Below are 7,841 nucleotides of genomic sequence, written 5' to 3' on the forward strand. Positions count from 1 at the left end.
CTGCTACATCGATGTTCATAGCAGCACAATTCACAATAGCTAGACTGTGGAACCATCTTAGATGCCCTTCAATAGATGAATGGATAAAAAAATGTGGCATTTATACCACAATGGAGTATTACTCTGCATTANTGTGTATAAGAGACAGGGGTGAGGCCAAGGGGGATCTAAGTGATGCCACATATGATGTGCCTAATATCCCCCTTTAGTAGGGAGTGGGGATAGTGGAGGATAGGAGGGGTAGCAGAATACAACAGTTACTAACATGGCATTATGTAAAAATGTGGATGTGTAACCGATGTGATTCTGCAATCTGTATTTGGGGTAAAAATGGGAGTTCATAACCCACTTGAATCTAATGTATGAAATATGATATGTCACGAGCTTTGTAATGTTTTGAACAACCAATAAAAAAATAAAATAAAATATAAAACTCTCAGAAAATGCACTGTAGTCAATCCATACAATGGAATATTACCCATTAATAACAAGGAATGAGCTACTGATATATTCAACAACATGGACAAATCTCACAAGCATTATAGAAGACTAAATGATGACTAAATGATGCATGATCATATCCAAATTGTAAAGGAAGAAAAATATTTTTTTCTTCAACCCCCCATAGGTTCTTAGTTGCAATGAACCCCTATAACCAAAGACAGATTAACAAGAGAAAAGCCAACAGAAGCACATTAACATTCATATTTTATGTATATGTGAGAGACACCTAGAGAATGAGTAGCTCTCAAAGAGGTGGATTCTAATTCTAGCTTGTATAGCCTCCTCAATAAAAAATAGTAAATTTGTAGAAAAATCACAAGATAAAGGAAAGGACTTTAAATTTCTAAGGGTGTAAACTTGTAGGAAGGCAAATAAATGGCAGATAAAGGCTGATTACTAAAGATTGCTAGTGTAGATTCCTCTAATACTATCTCTGCTCCCAAAAGAGTTTGAAGTTGTCTTCTTGTGTTAACTTTTGTTCTCCCTGGTAGAAGGGGGGTGAGATACTTTCTGTGTTTATAAACCCAATTCCTGTTTTTAGGCAAATAGAGAACAAGGAACCTCCATCTGCTTCTTCTCAATTTCTGTTAGCTCAACAATCCTTCAAATGTGGGTGTGGTGCTTTCTGATCTCCCATTAGGTGAGGTTCTAAAACAGACGAAACTATAGTGTCAGAAAGAGAGCAGTAAGAGAGGCCACTGATTGCAAAGGGGGTACATGAAGGGACTTTTGGGGTGATAGACATGTTCTATGCATTGACTATGGTGATGGTAGATAACTATATCCATTTGTTGAAGCTTCTCAAAGAATATTGAACTGAACTTTAGTGTACATAAATTATACTTCAATGAAACTGATCAAACATGTTTTGCCTTTTTAAAACATTATTTGAATTCTCAGCTTTTGGGTAGAAGGTCAGAGGCAGCCATTATCAACTCCTGGGTATGGCCTGGAGACCTTCAAACTTGAGGGTGAGCTTGATCTGGTCCTAAACCAAGAACCATAACTTGGAACTTGGCACTTGGGCATTTCCACACTTTGAAGCTCAGTTCAAAGCTGGGTCAAGGAGGAAGGGACATGCTGGGGAATTCTTGGTCATAAGGTGTTAAGAGATAATTTTCAAAAATGATAAATTCATGACTCTCATAAGGATATAAAATCGAACTCATTTTACTTTAGTCGTAATGAGAACACCAGACAGATGTTATAACTAGTAAGGAATGAGATAATGAATAAAATTAAAAAGAGTAAAAGAATGTTGGAATGAATGTGCAAATGGAAGCAAAATTGGTTTTTCCACAGTGGGGAGAGTGGTTCCTCCGCCAGACAGGAACCATTTGTGTGTCTATAGGCAAGAACATCTGGCATTGCTTCCAGTTACCTCCACCTACGCAGTTATAAGATAGTTTCCATAGAATCAGAATCAGATCATGGGGAAGGGCAAGTTATAGGCCATGTCTAGTTTTTCATGGAAACACAATTATTTCTCTACCTACAGATTTGGAAAAGGCTTCCTAGATCTATGCTAAAAAAGTAACTGCCTCCTTCCTACACTTTGGGTAGATTTTGCTGCTGTTCATCTCTACTCTTAAAGTTAATTCTGCAGTAAAATTTTCTCTCCTGCAGAATGCACCAATTTAAGAACACTTAAGTGGGATGCAGATTTGTTTTTCTGAACACCTTGAATAACTTTGCTGCCCCAAGTAGCAGGTGGCCTCTTATATTTGTGCCTCTTTGGAATATCATCATATTTGGCCATCATATTTGTGCCTTCTTTGGAATATCATCAACCTCAGGAAATAAACAGGTAGAGCTGCCCAGAGCACAACACTTGCTCAAGGTAAGTTTCTGCCTCTCGAAACCATTCCATCCCTCCATTTTCCAGGTCCCAAAGGTCAGGAGAGGCTGATAAATCACACTAATATCCATCCTTTCATGGCTTCAGAACATAAATGCTCACTTGCACAACTTCCATATTTTCTTGGATCGATTTTCATTACCTCTTCCTCCCCATGCTGATAGTACACTCTATACAAGAATAGTTGAAATAATCATCCTGTAAAACTTTTAGAATTACATAGATGCCCCTTAGCCAAATATCTGAATAGAATACAAGTGGTTTTAAAGTTGACTGTGTGTTGTTGTTAGAGTGTGGGGAGCAGGAAGAGTAATCAGACAGGCTTTGGATTAAATCCCTGCTCTGCCACACAGTGTGTGACTTGAGCAAATGACCTAATCTATGCGAGTCTTCTTTTTCTCTGTATCATGGGTTGTTATGAGGATTAAATGGAAATGCACATAAATCACTTAGGATAGTGACTGGCATGTTGAGAAGAGGTGCTAAAATAATCAGCTGTAAATTGCATGAACGGAGTAGGTGTAGGGAGGGCAGAATTAATCTCTTTTGTTCACCAAGCTACCACAGTGCTGCCTGCCTGATTTTTGTTAAAATTTAAATGTGGATAGAATGAATGCTCAATGAATGTTTATATTATTGCAGTCTTATAAATAGTCTGTTGATCTAACAAACTTCATCACCTGTATAACTCAATTCCTTTCTAAACCAACCCTCAGCAGAAAGAATCTACTATTTTCCTTGTAGTCTCTGAGACTATAGTCCTTTGTATTCTTATTCTTTATTATTATATACCTAGTTATTGACACTTCTCCACTTTCATTCATCAAGCTCATGTATTCTGTGTGCCAGGCACTGTGCTAAGCTCTGCAGACAGATAGATGGGTGAAGTATGATTACTGACCTCAAATTCTTCATAATCTAGTTGGGAAGAAGGTCAAGACAAACAGTGATGACAATGTTGGGTTCTTGGGACTGGCTTATTCCACTTAGCATGATAGTCTCCAATTCCATCCATTCCAGGTACACAAAATAAGTGTGGAAAAAGCAGCACCTCACTGGGAGTGTAGGAGTAGATTCTCAGCCTGGACATATCCTTTCACAATGTGTCTTTGGGCACATGTTTACTCAAAAGTAAAATAAAAGCCATTATGACCATCAAATGAACTCATTCCTCTTGAATTAGGCCAATCTTTGTTGAGTGCCTTGAAGGCACCAGATGCTGGAAAGTCATGGGATCTAACCATGGTCAGGATAGGCACAGTGCTGCCTTCATGACGCTGACCATCTAGCAGGTGTGAAGCTGGCTTGGCAGTAGATTAGAACATGGTCAGTGTGTTAGTTCCTGAGGCTGCTGGAACCAAGTACAGAAACTAGGTGGCTTAAAACAAAAGAAACTGTTCTTTCACAGTTCTGGAGGCTAGAAGTCCTGTCATCAGGGCCAGGGCATCTTCAAAGACTTAGGGAAGAATCCTTCCTCCTAATACCTGTAGGTAAGACTTGTAGGTGTGCCCCTCTGACCCCTCCGTCTTCACATGGCCTTTGTGTATGTGTCTCTGTGTTCAAATGTCCTTCTTTCTCTCTCTTATAAGACTTAAAGATCCTATAAGAGTCTTGGGGTCTTAGGGACCCTAAATCCAGTTTGCATCAGCAACGACCCAATTTCCAAATAACATCATATTTACACATTACAGGTGAATGTGAATTTGAGGAGGACACTCCGTCAACCTAGTGCAGTCAATCTGTAACTTCTGGTATGCTGCAGCACTAACAGAGGATTTGGTGCCCTTGAATCATTGAGAAGGTGACTTGTGTGTCACCCTACTTATTGAGTGATAGACTGCAGTGAGATAGTCACATTTCCATCCAGTGCTAACCAAGGAAAGAGCCAGTAAGGCTCAGGTAGCAGGTTGATATTCTGTGAAGACGTCCCAGTGAAGGCCTCTGGGATGCACAGGCTATGCCAGCCAGGTACTGCAATTCATCCGCTTTGTGCACCAATGCAGAGAAAGGCACGGGCACACAGGCAACATGATAACGGCTTTTCACCTGCTCCAGAGCTGTGGAACCTGTGCTGTAGGATCCGTGGATGAGCACTTCAGGCTCTGGTTCTAGTGGTTCTATTGTCTCAAAATAGAGAACTAGCCTCTAGTATATTCACCAACTAGTTTAACAGTTATCAAGGGAAAGACAATAGATTTTCTTCTGAGGAGGGGACTGTCCAATAAAAAGTCTTGACGGGTACTTGGGTAAAAAGAGTTGGCATATTGGTGGTGTGCCACTGAACAGCCATGTGAGTTGCTAACCTATTACCATCCTTCCACATCATTGTTAAAAAGCCTCTGGGGGCTGTAAAATTTTTAAAATGTTGTTTGTTGTGTAATAGAACAAATTTTACACAGAAAGTAGACGTGGTAAAAGTCCTTGGAGACAGTGGGCAGGAGAACAGGGAAGACACAAACCTGAAAAGAGAACCCTGGACACTCAGGCGGTGCCTGGACAGCATGGACTTTGGTGTGATAAACCAGTATGTAAACTATGACACTGCTCTACGATTATAAATAGACTCCAGAGTACATTGATAAATCAATACCTGTGAAAACTGTTTAGAGAGCAGGAACAGTTCCATGTTTGATTCCGTGCTGCTCTGCCACAGAGTTCTAGCTTTGCACACTTTCATTTCTTTCCTTAGCAAGTGCTTTCTAGTGGGTCATTGCATCTTTGGGAGGGGGTGGAGGGAGCACGAGGGAGGGATCAAACCCAGGGCTGTGCACATGCTAGGCAGGCACTCGCCGCTGCGCTCCATCCCTGGCCCTTTTTCTTTTTTATTTAGAGACAGGGTCCTTCTAAGCTGTGGAAGCTGGCCTTGAACCTTGCAATCCTCCTATCTCAGCCTCAGATAAGCTTTTGAAAACCATTTTACCTTTTAATGTAAGAAAGTAATTAATTTATACCCTAAATTCAAGTTAATTACCCAACTAATCAGATTCTTCATAGAATAATTTTTTTTTTTTGGTTTGTATCTTAAAATGAATCAGCATGGCACTATAAATTAGGGTGTTGAAATTTGATATGCTGCCTGTCTGAGTGTGAATAATGTGTTTATTAAGGGTTTTTTTAAAAGGATAAACGTGTAATAATAACAATGATAATTGTAATGATGTGAACAATTAATAGTTATACAGAGCTTCTACATGCCAGGCTCAACACCGAAGCCCATAATACATATTGTTCTTTCAATCTGTGTAACAACCTGTGAAATCTGGATTGTCATTATCCTCATTCTAGATCACGAAATTGAATCTCTAGAGGTTCCGTAGTCTGTCCCAGAGCACTCAGCCCGTGAGCAACCAGAGCAGCATTTATTTAAACTCAGGCAACCTGGCTCAGAGTCCTGGCCCTTACCTGAGTGAAGCTTGAATCAACTCTTCAAGAGCCCCTGAAGCTCAGTTCCAGACAACTAGATGCCCCGGACAGTGGGAAACCACTGATGGTACCTTGTGGGCCTGCTCCAGTCTGTGCTGGTGCCTCCTCTGCCAGGTCCCTGCCTTTACTTGGATGTCAGGCAGCACTTCTCAGCATGACAGGTGTCTTCCATGTCTTCTTCACTTTCTGGCCAATTTTACTTCTTTTCTTTTTTTTAATTGAAAATCACGATGTAAAATGATAAGTTTCCATTCAAATAGTCCTTTAGAAGAAATTTGGGCACCTACATCAAACTCATATCTGTTTTACTTAACTTTTATTAGCTCCCGTTAACTCTCTTCCCACATACAGAGAACTCCAATCAATATGTGAGTACTTTACTCTTAAATATTTAAGATATTTTTTGTCTGTGTTTCAGTTTTGCTTTTTTTTGTTTGTTTGTTTGTTTGGTTTTTTTGGTGCTGGGGATTGAACCCAGGGCCTCAAGTATGCTAAACACAGGCTCCACTACTACAGCCCCTTTATTAAGTATTAAGATAGCCAAAGACCACCAGGTATTTGAGGACAGCACTTAACATAAAGAGCCCAAAACAATCAAATAAGAAACACACACACACACACACACACACACACACACACACACACACCAGATACAATGCAGGGAGCAAAGAAACCTTTGAAAATAACAACACCAAAGCCTTAATACATTTGAGACACATGAGAAGGTATTGAATTTATAAAACAAGATCAGAATGCTATAAAAAAGAACAAAGAACAATTTTAAAATAAAAAATATAAAAATAGTGATTTCCAATAATCAACAGAAAGATGAAAACATGAAATTGGGCGAGGCTAGAGAAGAACAGAGTTACTTTAGATTAGGAAGAGTGAAGTGAAGTGAGGGGAGGGGGTGGGGGACAGGAAGGACAGTAGAAAGAAACAGACATTATTACCTTATGTACATATAGACTGCATGACGATGTGATTCTGCAGCATGTACAATCAGAAAAATGAGAAAGTATACCCTGTTTATGTTTATCAAAGTGCATAAATGCATTCTACTATTATGTATAACTAATTAAAACAAACTTTAAAATTTATACAGTAAAAAAAAAAAAAAGAGTTTGAGGCTGAGGGTGGTGGCCCACAGCTGTGATCCCAGTTGCTCAGAAGCCTGAGGCAGGATTTAAGTTCAAGGCCCCAGAACTTGAGCAACCTAGTGAGACCCAGTCTCAAAATAAAAAGGGATGGAGCTGGGGGTGTAGCTTAGTGGTAGAATACCCTGGGTTCATTCCCCACTACACACAAAAAAAGGGAGCTTAGAAAGCGCCCTGTCCAGCCTCCCGGAGGCACTCCTGTGGAAGTCGGCAGCATGCTGGGCGGAGGTGGCTGCAGTGGATGAGAAACGACCTCTGACCTCGGCAGACCTGTGGAGGAGGTCCAGTGTGACCTTCAGGAGCAGGGAGCTGGGGATTCAAGGAAGAGGATGTTCCATTCTCTTGGGGAATTGCATAAGAATTGACATTTTTTGAGGAGTTCAGGCCAGTTGTGTTGTAAGAATGACCCTCAACACTAGCCCAAGGGATGAGTGTCTGGGGCTCCCCAAGCGTGGCTCCCAACCCCCACCAGGGTCCTGTGCTCCGTGCTTGGCCCCCCTCCCCGCAGCTCATCAGCCACTTTACTTCCACTTGGCTGTCTCCCTTCAAGCCTTGACACAACTCTGGATTTTAAAACAATAGCCCAAGAACCCTCATTTGCTCCGGTTTACTCCTTTGTTTACTGTCTTATTTCTCCAACCTTATTCTTTCCGGCAGCCTTTACTTCTACATCTTTTCTCTCTGTTACCTCCTTGACCTGTGGCAATTGATTTCTCTCTACCTTCCAAATCACCTGTATCCTTGAAGCCTGCAGGGCCCTCTTCAAGATCACCGCATTGTTTTTTTTTTTTTTTTAAACCACACTCTTTATGTTGAAAATTTTCCTTTCTATAGAAAAACTGAAAGAACAATACATTGAATACTAGCTTGTCCTTCACCTTAGTTCACCAAATTGCTAA

This window comes from Marmota marmota, unplaced genomic scaffold (genome assembly GCF_001458135.2).
Source record: "Marmota marmota marmota unplaced genomic scaffold, marMar, whole genome shotgun sequence".
In the NCBI taxonomy this organism is placed as follows: Eukaryota; Metazoa; Chordata; class Mammalia; order Rodentia; family Sciuridae; genus Marmota; species Marmota marmota.